This window comes from Dermacentor albipictus, chromosome 3, assembly GCF_038994185.2.
Source record: "Dermacentor albipictus isolate Rhodes 1998 colony chromosome 3, USDA_Dalb.pri_finalv2, whole genome shotgun sequence".
Lineage (NCBI taxonomy): Eukaryota > Metazoa > Arthropoda > Arachnida > Ixodida > Ixodidae > Dermacentor > Dermacentor albipictus.
This window is the reverse complement of record NC_091823.1, coordinates 40,468,693-40,481,390: the sequence shown is the minus strand read 5'-3', so window position 1 is coordinate 40,481,390 and position 12,698 is coordinate 40,468,693. Positions and strand designations below refer to the sequence as shown.

General features: G+C 49.0%; 1 protein-coding gene across 2 annotated transcripts in view; it reads left to right on the top strand.

Moving 5' to 3' along the window:
* CngA (Cyclic nucleotide-gated ion channel subunit A) overlaps positions 1-12,698 on the top strand; it is a 371,493-nt gene that overhangs the window by 154,428 nt on the left and 204,367 nt on the right. The gene's annotated exons all lie outside the window — the stretch shown is intronic.

Sequence of the window (12,698 nt, the reverse complement as noted above, 5' to 3'; positions counted from 1 at the left end):
GAAGTTGTCTCACAGCGTCAGTCCTTGAGAGGAATGAACTATAAGAGTAGGGCTGAACATTGTTATGCAGAAAGGTAATGTTCAATAGCCTAGCAAAAGAACGATAATTCGTGATCGGCGCGAAGCCTCTAGAATACGTGCAAGGGCACGTTTATCTAGGCCAATTACTCACAGGCGACGCTGATCGTGAGAAGGCAATATACAGAAGAATAAAAGTGGGTAGGAACACACACGTCAGGCATTACCAAGCCATGACTGGACGATTACCGCTTTCCATTAAAAAAAAAGGAAGTGTAGAATTATTGCATTCTACCTCTACGAATATATTGGGCGGAAACTTGGATGCTAACAAAGTAACTTGTGAAGAAGCTAAATACCGCACAGAGTGCGATAGAACCAGACATGTTAGGCGTAACTCTAAGAGACATGAAGGGAGTTGTATGGATTAGAGAGCCAACGGGGGTACCCGGTATTATAGTGGCCATTAAGACGAATAAATGAAGTTGGGCAGGAGATGTAATGCGTAGCGCAGATAACCGGTAGACCATTAGAGTTACAGAATGGGTGCCAAGAGAAGGGAAGCGCAGTCAAGGACGGCAGGCAATTAGGAAACTTGCAGAAATGAGAAAACTTGCAGCCATAAATATGGGGTCAGCTGGCGCTAGGCAGGGGTAATTGAAGATCGCTGGGAGAGCCCTTCAGACTGCAGTAAACATAAATAAGATGATGATGATGATGATGATGATGATGATGAGGATGTTGATTATGATGATGATGTACGGGACTCGCCCTCGGTCGAAGTGCGGCTACTGGGACCTGATCATAAAGAGGGGAGAGAGAATTAAAAAAAAGTGGCTTGTTGGAGCGGCAGCCGTTTCTCTCATTGAAGGACGTGCAGTAGGGAGTTTTTCTTATTTCCTGGGTGTTTATGTCGTTTTGTTGGCGTCTAATAAAAGCATCGCATGCAGTTTTCTTTACCTTGCAATGCTCAGGAGGCAATACTGAACACTAACATTGACGTTTAACTTCCGCCATGTTGTATACGTACACCAAAGAGGAGTGCCAGAAGTGATATGTAACCTGTATACTATTAGCAATTATCTGAGAGAAGTGCGTAGTTCTAGTAAACGGCGTATTCCCTGGAATGTTACTTCTATATGTATACTGTTACGTCTCAGCACCACAAAGGCGTTAATTAGACGTCTGCCACGAGGCAAACCTCACCCATCCATCAGCGCCTGTCCAGACGTCAACGCAGCACGGACACCGACTGTTGACGGGTCCACAAAAGGCCACTACTACTGCCTGACGGCCTGAACTAATGATGAGGGGGGCCAACATCAAATGCTACTGAAGAACGATGGCGACTTTGGATTCACAGGTTGCTATACTGCCACATATTGCATACCATCAGGCTTCTGAGGCGGGGTTACTGTGGAACGTTGCGATAGCATGAGCGTGGTATCGCAACGGATTCAACGATTGTGTTTTGCTGTTAGACAGTCTTTAGGGAAGACGACGGTATTAGAAGCGGAGACTTTTCTTGCAGTAGGTCGAGGGTCCTGATGTGAACTCGGGCATTTAACTTGCTCCTGCATGGAGTGGCCTTCCGTAACTGGAGTTGTGTAACTAAGCCAATAAACCCCTTTTCCTTCATTCCTACTACCGGAGATATTCGTCGATGGGCTTACTGGATTCCTTGCGCTAACGCCACCCTAAGCAGCAACAATACGCGCTTGTGAAGACGCGCACTTCTGTTAAAGTTGCCGCGTTTAGAGCCTAAGATTTTACTGTTTGCAATATTTTGTTGATGTACCACCTCAACTAATTCTCTGGGAACGTCTGTAACATATTTCCTGTGTGGCAGAGAGCAGCCGGTACGATTCTCCGCTGACAACATTTTCACGTAATTGTGTCGATAAAGAAAAATAGCGATCTCGTATAAAGACACCACTAGTTTCCTAAGTACGCCATAGTTTACCTAGATTGTGACGTCTCGACAGCTACGCACTCGCGTCTAGGGCGACCTTGCACGCTTTCGTTCATCAAACTGGCGTTCCTGTACCTCGTATCGCTTACAAACTGTGAGCACTGTGACGCTCTCCCGTGAAACGTCCCGAGTCTTCGGTTAGGTACCTCCGAACTGGGTGGTGTCCACCTATAATGCTATGAGGAAACGCGTGACTGATGCTGGTATAATCGAACCTCTGTCTTTCAGCACGGCAGCCCAATGCTCCAACCGTTGCGCTACAGTCACACGCAAGCTCGTTTTGTGCCAAAGTCACCTTTTGAAACGTCTGACGTGTGCGTCACGTACCAGTCTCTCACACACAGCCCTCACGACAGCGAGCACTTTGTGACGCTGTGTTTGGCTTCACTACCTTCGGGATTGGCCCAAGTGTTCAGGACAGACAATGATACTTCCAAATTGGGTGAAGCGTTATGAAGCTATTGTATTAGAGAGAGCGAGAGAAAAAAAAAATGCTCAGCAGGAAGCACGGTGTAAGAAGTGTACACCCTGGCAGGAAGGCATTACACGCCGTTTTTTTCTTATATTTTTGTCTCTCACTCAGCTTGTTCTTCACGTCTTTTCTCACTTCGTTTTGCCTTTATCTTGGGAAGCATGTAACACTAGATCTTACATTTAACAAGGATTCGCTTTATGGAAAGGTACCCAGCCGACTCCTCGCGAGCGTCTTTACAAGATCGATAACGTCTGGCCGCATCGAAGCACTTGGAGAAGTCTTGAAACTACATCACGCGTGTACCACCTGTGTTCACGTACTTTGATATATTGAAGCGAAATAGGTTTGCACGTGTTGACACCGGACCCTTAAGGCGAGAACGACGAAGTTCGTGGTTGCGCGCGGGCTCTCCGAGGACCAGCCATCGCTAAAGGCAGACGTTTTGTCCCAGTCTGTCGGTGCTAAACTGTTTTAGTTGCCATAGCTGGGTGACATTTCTGGTGGAGGTGCTGGGTACGGTCGATGTTAAGATCTCCGGAGCATACCCCAGACCTAAGCCCGGCGAGTAGTTCAACCGAGCTTACCCCTGTGCACGTACGTGCCAGCCGACGCCTCCAGGGACTCCAGCCACAGCACGGTCTGATACCTGAACGAACTAAAATGACGACCCAACCACCTCCCGCCACTCCTGCAGCATCGCACGTTGTCGTCAATCACATCCGGACGCCGAATCTGTTCCACGGAAGTGCTTCCGAGGACGCCGATGACTGGCTTGACCATTTTGACCGGGTTGCCAACCTCAACGACTGGAACCACGAGCGTAAGCTACGTTACGTGTACTTCGCTCTTGAAGATTCCGCGAAAATATGGTTTGAGAACCACGAGGCGACACTGACGTCATGGGAAGAATTTCGTAGGCAGTTCCTCAATGCCTTCGCCAGGGCGGACAGGAAGGAGAGAGCGGAGTTAGCGTTGGAGGCAAGAATTCAAGGCCCCAATGAGCGAGTGACTGCGTACGTAGAAGACATGAATCGGCTGTTCAGACGTGCGGACCCTTTGATGACTGAAGCAAAGAAGGTGCGCCATCTCATGCGCGGCGTTAAAGAGGAAATCTTTGCTGGCCTAATTCGAAATCCGCCGACGACACTTGCAGAGTTCCATGACAAAGCCACTACTATGGAAAAGGCCCTTCAACAGCGGGCCAGGCAAAACAACCGCGACGCCGTGATTTCAAGGGAGCTCTCTGCCGTTACCCTCGGTAACGACGTTGGCGCCTTGCGAGAACTCATCAGGGCTGTCGTCAAGGAGGAACTGCAGAAGATGCAGACGACCACGGCCCCTGTGGGACAACTTTCCATTGCGGAAATGGTGCGCGCCGAGGTCCGACAGGCCGTCCATGTTCCTGGATAGTACGAGGCACCACAGCAGGTACCGCACGCCGAAATGAGTTACGCTGAAGTAGTACGCCGTCCGCCACCCTCAAGTGCATGCAGCATGGTACACCCCACTCAACAAATGGACGTAAGCTTCAGGCCGCCTCGCAACCCACCACACATCGCCGAAGCAAGGACTAGGAAGAGCGACGTCTGGCGCACCCCAGACTACAAACCTCTTTGTTTTCATTGTGGTGAAGCCGGGCACATCTACAGAATGTGTCCTTATCGTCATGTGGGGCTTCGTGGATTCTCGCCGAATGCACCTCGTCCACGACCTGGTGAGCGGCCGCCGGATATAGAGAGTTTCGTCGCAAATCGTCGCAATGTTGATCAGCGATGGCCGGAGCCCCGTTCGTCGTCTCCTGCTCGTTACAGGTCTCCATCACCAAGCCAATCCTTTACTCGCGGCGCTCTGAGACGCCGCTCGCCTAGCCCGGCGGGTCGGGAAAACTGAGTTCAGCGACCTCCGGAGGTGAGGCCGCTGACGACGACCGTACGCAATATCCTCCACTACGACGACAACGACGAAAACAGAACGACGCAGACGTACAGACGGAGTCGAACACCTTACGAGAGGTAGTAACGTCGAACATTCCCGTCACCATAGACGACGAAGAAATAACGGCGTTAATCGACACTGGAGCGGACACCTCAGTTATGAGCATGGACCTTGCCTGCAAGCTGAAGAAAGTTTCTACCGAGTGGACAGGGTCGCAGATTCGAACTGCAGGAGGACATCTGCTAACCCCGATAGGAAGATGCACAGCCCGAGTGAGCATTCGTGGGTTTACGTAGCTCGGAGATTTCGTTATCCTCCCAAGCTGCTCGAGGGACCTAATTCTGGGAATGGACTTTCTGCAGGCTAATGGAGCTGTGATCAACTTACAAAAGTCGCGGGTAACGTTTTCGACGGCGCAGGCCTTAGCAGGGAGCAGCACTGACGACACGTATGTCAACGCCTTGAGGATTGTTGACGAGAACATCACGGTGCCGCCAAGGAGCAGCGTATTGACCCTCGTCACCTGCGACGCATTCGACGGCTATGAGGGTATTGCCGAGGGAAATATCCAGCTGCTGCTTGAAAAACACATCTGCATCGCCCGCGGCCTTGTTCGAATACAGCATAAGTGCTCGCAAGTGTTGTTGACAAACTTCAGCCATGAGTATCAGCACGTCCCTCAAGGTACAGCTGTGGTATTCCTGAACGAAATTGCTGACTTCTCCGATATCGGCACGTTACAAGTGACTTCACTGGACGCAACAGCTCACGCCAGCCTGAATACCCGCGTCCACATTAATGCTGACTTAGCAGATGTCCAGAAGGATCAGCTGCTGGGCCTACTGACAGAATTCTCCGGCTGTTTCTCCACGGAATCCAAAGTCCAGCACACTTCCGTTACGCAACACCGGATAGTTACAGAGGAGTCGGCGCGGCCTGTTCGTCAGCATCCGTATCGCGTGTCACCTATGGAGCGGGAGGCGATTAAGCGTCAAGTTCAAGAAATGCTAAATGATGACGTCATCCAGCCGTCGACAAGTCCGTGGGCATCGCCTGTCGTACTAGTAAAAAAGAAAGACAACACACTCCGCTTCTGCGTTGACTACAGACGGCTTAACCGAGTCACCAAACGCGACGTTTATCCCCTGCCACGGATCGATGACGCTTTGGACCGTCTGCGTCATGCTCAGTTCTTCACTTCGTTAGACCTAAAGTCAGGCTACTGGCAAATCGAAGTGGACGAGCGTGACCGTGAAAAAACCGCCTTCGTGACTCCCGATGGGCTGTACGAATTTAAAGTGCTGCCTTTCGGTCTCTGTTCCGCCCCTGCTACGTTCCAACGAATGATGGACACTGTACTCGTTGGACTAAAGTGGCAGACGTGTCTAGTGTACCTAGACGACGCTGTTGTGTTTTCCAGCACGTTCGATGAACATCTCGCCCGGCTACGAAGTGTTCTTACCGCAATACGCAAGGCCAACCTCACCATCAAGCCTGAAAAATGTTACTTTGGCTTCCAGGAACTCAAGTTTCTAGGCCACGTGGTCAGCGCCCAAGGAGTACGACCAGACCCAGAAAAACTCGCTGCCGTTGCCGAGTTTCCTCGTCCTAAAGACAAAAAGTCTGTTCAGCGGTTCCTGGGCCTCTGCGCTTACTACCGTCGTTTCGTTGAAGGCTTCTCAAGGATTGCTGAACCGCTCACGAGACTGACGCGACAAGACGTGCCCTTTGCGTGGACGGAAGAACAAGAGCAGGCCTTCACCGAATTGCGTAAACGCCTTCAATCCGCTCCAGTGCTGGCGCATTTTGATGCCACCGCGGCAACTGAAATACACACCGACGCCAGCAACGTAGGACTCGGGGCCATTCTGGTTCAATGGCAAGATGGCGCAGAACGTGTACTTGCGTACGCCAGTCGTAGTCTGCCAAAAGCAGAAGCTAATTATTCAACGACCGAAAAAGAATGCTTAGCAGTCGTGTGGGCCATCAGCAAGTTCCGACCATACTTATACGGCCGGCCATTTCGAGCGATCAGTGATCACCACTCGCTCTGCTGGCTTGCCAATCTACGAGACCCGTCAGGTCGCCTCGCTCGTTGGAGCCTCCGCCTCCAGGAATACGACATAACTGTTGTCTACAGATCCGGCCATAAGCATAGCGACGCTGACTGCTTGTCACGTTCTCCTATTCCCTTGACATCCTCCGACTTGGAGCTAGATTTGCCGTTTCTTGGTGTCGTCGACGTGGTGCGCATGGCTGACTATCAACGTGCAGACTCTGAGCTGCTTCCAGTCATCCGATATCTCGAGGGAGCTGACGTTGTTATCCCACGCCCACGTTCACGTGGATTGACGTCGTACTGCCTGCGAAACGATGTCCTGTACAAGAAAAATTTCGAGAACAGCCAGGAAACGTTCCTTCTCGTCGTTCCGACGACACTGCGCGAGGAAGTTTTACAGGCGTGTCACGACGATCCCTGTGCCGGCCACTTAGGCTTCGCGAGGACATTAGCGCGCATACGGCAAAAATACTATTGGCCACACCTATTTTCATCGGTTCAGCGCTATGTGCGAACATGCCGTGACTGTCAGAGGCGTAAAGTTCCACCCGTCAAGCCTGCCGGCCTCCTCCAGCCTTTGGATCCGCCTCCGGCGCCGTTCCAGCAAGTCGGAATGGACCTTCTTGGGCCGTTCCCCACGTCCTCCTTGCAAAATAAGTGGATAATCGTGGCAACTGACTATTTAACTCGCTATGCGGAGACAAAAGCTGTGCCGCGGGGAACTGCTGCTGAAGTCGCCAGCTTCTTCGTCCACAACATCGTGCTTCGCCACGGTGCACCCGCTGTACTCATTACTGACCGCGGTGCAGCGTTTACAGCGGAGTTATTGCAACAAGTCGTCACACTGACGCACACCGACCACCGAAAGACCACAGCCTATCATCCCCAAACTAACGGCTTAACAGAGCGCCTAAACAGAACATTAGCCGACATGCTCTCCATGTACATTGATGTGGAACACAAAACATGGGATGAAATTTTGCCATACGTCACGTTTGCTTACAATACCGCTGTGCAGGAGACCACCGAGTTTACACCATTCGAGCTTGTTTACGGATGTCGCGTTACAACCCCCTTAGACGCCATGCTGCCGGTAGACCAAGGAACCACAAGGAATGACAACACCGAAGATTTCGTCGAGAAAGCCGAGGAAGCTCGCCAGCTTGCTCGGAATCGCATCCGCACCCAGCAGAATGCCGATGCCTGCCGTTACAACCGGACCCGACGGAATGTCCAGTACTTACCAGGCGACCGCGTGTGGGTGTGGACGCCTATCCGGCACCGCGGGCTCTCAGAGAAATTGTTGCGCCACTACTTCGGCCCCTACGAAGTCGTACGCCGCCTCAGTGATGTGAACTACGAGGTGGTGCCTCGAACCTCTGATCCTGGTTCGAACCGACGCCGTCCACGTGCTGAAGTCGTCCACGTAGTACGGATGAAGCCGTACTACGCACGCCAGGGCTAAGCAACCCTCACAAACCGCTTCAGCATTGTGTACATTCCTTTATGTGTTTTTTTTTGTCTTTTCATGTTGACACTCTTGCCCATAGTGCGCGCCCGCTGCCCTTGAAGCGACCGGGCCGGTCGCTTTTGAGAGGGGAGCAATGAAGCGAAATAGGTTTGCACGTGTTGACACCGGACCCTTAAGGCGAGAACGACGAAGTTCGTGGTTGCGCGCGGGCTCTCCGAGGACCAGCCATCGCTAAAGGCAGACGTTTTGTCCCAGTCTGTCGGTGCTAAACTGTTTTAGTTGCCATAGCTGGGTGACAATATACAAAAACCAAACAGCTGGCAACTTTTGGCGTCGTCGCGCACAAAAGAAAACCCAAGGCACTCGGTAATAGGACGAATTCCTGATATATTCTTCGCACTGATATCAACATCTACCTTGTGTGTGTTTGCTTTTCTTCGTGTTTTTCATTGAGGACCTTCGCTTTTTCTGTCTTTTTGGTGGCACTTTCACTTCCTTCCAAATCTTTTCCCGTCGCTGTGCATACGTCGTAGACGACTAATGGGATGCTCACCTGCATAAAAGGCATCAGACCCAGTTTTAGTTTACGACTGCGGATCATGCTTTCTCGGCCGTTTACGCGTTCATAAGGAGACTTATGTCGTAAACGTGTGGGTAGTAACCCGATTTATTGCACAACCTTTAAGCTCTTCCGGAGCCGAAAGGTAAATGAGATTTACATAGCAGACAGCGAGCCCGTAGGGAGAAAAAGCAAAGAAAGGGGGAGAGGGAGGGGGGCTGTAGTAAGGTAGCAGTAGCACCGTGCCGTTGCTCATCGAACGAAAGAGGCGAGTGCGATGCCGCAGCGCGGTTGCGTAATTGCTCAGCAAATTCGTTTCCAGTTTTGGCGATAGAGAGAAAGAAAAAAATGATGCATAGAAAGGCATGGAGGGTAACCAGATGTAGTTCCGGTTGGAAACTCTGCACGGGGGGAAGGGCTAAGGGGGATAAAAATGGAAAGAGAGTGGAAGGGGGAGAAAGACAGAGAGAGAGAGAGAGAGACGAGCACAAACAAACCGCGTGCACTATGGAGCGGTAGGGAGCAGCGCTCTTGAAGTCTGTCGTGGCGCCCCGTAGACCGCAGAGACATTAGTAACGCTAGTAAGACCTTCAGCACGGACGCTAGCACGACCTTCAGCGTGAATGTTCTTTGGAAGCACTGACCTAAAGCTTTTAGTTCTGGTAGTGGATGATTGTCCAGTCGGTCCAGCACTCTGCACATGACTTATCTCTGGGCACTATATCGAGTGCGAATTTGCACATAGGGCAACGCGAACTTGCACGAAATTGTGAGCCATTGCCAGTGTGTAATAACAACGTAAGTAAATTGAAGCTATGGAGGGACGACAATGCATAAAATTTATGCGCGTTGGATAGGAAGGCAAGAGATGTAAAAAAAGAAAAAGAAAGGAACGGTAAGCTAAAGCAATATTAATGAAAATCGAAACTTCGAATCGAAGCTTTGGTATTCTGTTATATGCATATATGCAGCATACAAGAGCATCATCCGAGGTCATACGGCATGTCTCAGCGTCAATAAAATTAGTGATTTATATCAACAAAAAACATACAAAAATGCGGCAATCTCGGCGCGAAATAATATGCGCGGAAAAAAGACTGTTTATGTTCATCTGTAAATTGATATTCGCGCACACACGCACACACACTCACACGCGCACGCACGCACACAAAGTGAACCAAATTTTCGTGCGGAAGTAAAAACCGCAAACGCTGAACCCAACTTATATCTTATGTAATATCATGTTTTGCGTCTTTCTTATGTATCTTATACATGGACATCTCTTCTATATGAACGTGCAGAGTTGCGCAAGTATAATTACCGTATCTATACAGCTTTGTTTATTAAAGACGCGCAGGTTCACGTAAACATTTGAAGACAATAAAGAAGAAACTACGTTACCTGATAGCCTCCAGTTTTGCCTTATGTACAGCCCTTCCAGTCTGCAAGAGAAGCATGCTTTGTTTGCAGCACTTAGATTACGCTGCTTGTTGTCAGAAAAACTGTCACACTGAGTTCCGTAAGAGTCTGACAGAGATTTAACAGCGCCACTTGACCTTCCCCGTCTTCTTATGTCATCTGCACTAGAGGTCTCGGGACACTGGCGCCATGTAACTGGCTTAGCATTAGTGCTAAGTTTGACGCTGTAGTTAGCATACCTCGCCGGTTCGTCATTCGCTCTTGCGTTTATTTCTCTGATCTTGACAACAGACTCCTTCAGTACGGAGCAGAACTTACTAATTGCTACCCGCAGAAATTTAAGAGAAACACTCTGTGGGCCGCTGAAGTCCTTGCAATCAGGAACTTTAATAAACTACAAATTACAGATAACTCACTTGTAGCTGATGACTTCCAGGCTGAGGACGTGATGTTTGCAACGAGAGAACGGCGTACGTGAGAGTAACTTCAGCGTGCCACTCTCGTTTCGCCAAATTGATGTCGGTGCCTGGGGCAAGAGCACTTAGATTTTCAACAAGCAAGGAGCATACACTTAGCGTGATTTTCTTTCCGCTGCGTATGTACTTTTACGTCCCCGGTTGTTTGTAAACAACCCCTTCTACTCGGGCTGTATCGTCGAATGGAGCTACGTGACAACCTTGCAGGGAATTACGAGATGGTGATTTTTGAAGAAGGTCAAGTTTTAATTAAAGCAAACTGTGTTCATATTCCTAAACTTCGCGCAACTGAAACGAGATGCTTGAACAAGATATGTTTTTACGCAATACTTTTGCATGTGCACCTAGGGATCTTTTCGGGACTGGAATAAGATTCCTAACTGCGTGAATATCCATTCCGTGAAAAGTGTTTGCCTGTCCCTAACCGCTAAATCGCATAATATGTGCGGTCAGGCGCAAAAGTTTTTGGACCTTCGGACATGAAGAATGTTGAATTTTTAGGCCACTTTGCGGCCGTATAGCTAACAAAATCATACAACACAATTTTGTTCGCATATACAAGTAACGACGAGAAATACGAATACCAGCATACGTTCCTATATAGGCTGCGGACATATTCAGCATTTTCTCTGAAGTCGCAGTCCATAACTTTTTGTGGCGTCTTTAAACGTACGCTGCAGTGTAACACGAGGACAGTGCAATGCAAGTCGGAGTAACATATAGAAGAAATGTCGAGCCACATACACATGCACGCACGCAAACATAAACACGCCTGTATAAAGACACACGTGCACGCATGCCCACACGTAAACAAGCGTGTGCGCAACGAGAACGGCTAATACATGAATATCAGGGTATCATTGATATACTCCTAAAGATGCGATGAAAATACCAGTGCTACATAAAAGCACATCTTGTAAGTGGTGCATTAAGCGATGTAAATCATATATAAACATTTCCACAGAAAAAGTAAGTTTTAACGCTCTCACGTGACTGCAACCATCTTCTCGCCGAAGTTGTAGGCCTTACTGATTATTAACAGTTCCGTGAAGCCTTAGCTAATAATGTATATACAGGTGCCATTTAAACACTCATGTAACCAACTGTATTTGTCTTCTTCATTCTTTTTTATTTACCACTCCCCCTCTGTAATGTCCTTGGCCCGGGGGGGGGGGGGGTATAATAAATGAAATGAAATGTGTCGTCTGCGTGGAATACGAAAGTTGTTTGGGGCTGGCAATATTACGAGAACAAAAGAAAATAAGGCAAAAAAACAAGAAAATCGTGGTGATGCTGCCGGCGAGACGGCCAAACATTGGCGCATGCCGCGAGGCCCACAGCAAGGCCACGCTTGAGCAAGCAATTGCGCACTGTGGCGGTCACTGCAGTAATGAGTGGTGACTCTGGTTGCGCCGCACATCGCAGAGAGTAAGAATTTAGACGGCGATTCAGGTTTGCAGGTAAAAATAAAAACGGCATTGGAACGTTGTGCTATTGCCCTCAGAACCCATGTTCATCATTCGCGAAGGAAAAAAAAAGAAGTTTTGAGGCCTCGTTACAGAGGAGAGGACAATGTTGGCCGCCGGTCCTTTCTTTGTGGGGTCTGGCGCAAAGGCTAACGGGTCAAATAGTTCGCGAATGGCTGCTTTTTTGTTTTCCATGCGAAGTTTCTTACAAACAAGATTGCTTTTCTTTAGGAATGCCCTTTGTTTTAGGGAACATTCGTTCCTAATGAACTAAGTGGCCAATACATTCCAAAAAAATCCTGTGAAAAAATTAATAATTTTCTTTCAGTTTTGTTTCCTGGGTGTCTTTCTATTTATTTGTTTCTTTGCGCCGTGTTCGGAGTATTTTTTTTTTCTTTCTCACGAGCGGCGACTGTCCCAGCGCAGCACCCGGTAATGTTTACGTGAAACATTTTAAACGTGGGCGAGCTTTCTCTTGGTTAGAGACCTTCACGCATGCGCGCATGCCACATTCTTTTATCCCTCGCAAAATGACCGGTCACTGACGGTTTTATTACGTGCCGAATGAAGAAACTCCTTACGTGCCGAATGAAGAACGACTCATTCCATGGAGCCGACTGACAGACTTCCATTCGCCTTTGAACTTCATTTAAGAGTTTGAGTTTTAGACTCGCCTTTGTGTTGCCCCTGAGTTTTTCCCTTTCCTACAGTTTCGAGAACTGGCCTTAAAGAAGTGAGGGTGCGTGATAAAAAAACGGACAAAATAGTCACTGAAAAGTGGCGAAGGTGACAGACAGGACTGTTTCTGCGTCTTGTTAAAACCGATGCATTTAGGTGTCTTCATTATT